The sequence below is a fragment of the Beta vulgaris genome, chromosome 7 (genome assembly GCF_026745355.1).
Source record: "Beta vulgaris subsp. vulgaris cultivar EL10 chromosome 7, EL10.2, whole genome shotgun sequence".
Lineage (NCBI taxonomy): Eukaryota > Viridiplantae > Streptophyta > Magnoliopsida > Caryophyllales > Amaranthaceae > Beta > Beta vulgaris.
Genome location: NC_079208.1, coordinates 29,168,109 through 29,169,049, shown reverse-complemented (window position 1 = coordinate 29,169,049; position 941 = coordinate 29,168,109).

The window sequence follows — 941 nt, the reverse complement described above, 5'->3', positions numbered from 1 at the left end:
AAGAATTAAAGTACAACATATCTCTATTAGATAAGGGAAGGGGGGATCTATGGTGTCGCCGAATGAAGAGATTATGTTACCCCCTTCCCATTCTAAATTACAAATTCACTTAAAAATCAAAGGGGGCTTCTAACAAAAATACCAAAAATATAATTATAACAATCACTCACAAGTCAACTAAAATCATAAAATTGCATAATTTACATTATGCAAATCGCTAAAATGAGGAAACTTTACAAAAACATAGAAATTCACTTACAAACTACAACCTATGAAAAAATTGATTTGAAATCAAAGTGTCCACTTTCTTTACAATTTATGAAGTACTCCCTCTGTTTTTTTATCATTCCTACTTTTCTGTGCGCGTCTTCCAATGCACGTTTCAAAACTTAAATATATTTCATTATATATTTGTAAAAATTATAACGATTGAATATTAATAAAGTACTAATTGAGACGAATCAAACAAGACCCCACATGACTATGTTTTTTCTTATAAATTGAGAACATTTGAGAAGATTCTCTCTATGCATGAATAGTGTCAAGATTCCAAGTGAGAAAGATAAAAAAAACAGAGGGACTACTGTACTTAATTCAAAAATAAACTAAAAAATTATAATATTAGAAAACTTAAATAAATTCAATAAAATTTCTATTTTGTTCATAGAATTTAACTTTGAAAAGTAAAAAAACAAAATAAAAAGAATGATGAGAGACTTAAGTGACAGAAACTAAACCAATCAAATTTTGCAACTAAAAACAATTATACTTCGTATGTCTAATGTTCAAATTTTGACTCTTATGCCGAAGAAAATCGAGTTTCTGTTTCGAAAAAAATTCAAGCACGAATCGCTTTTAAACGTACGAACTACACATGTCACTTTTAGTTAATTAAAAATAAAAGGTAGATAGAGAAAGTTGTCTTCATGTCACTTGTTAAG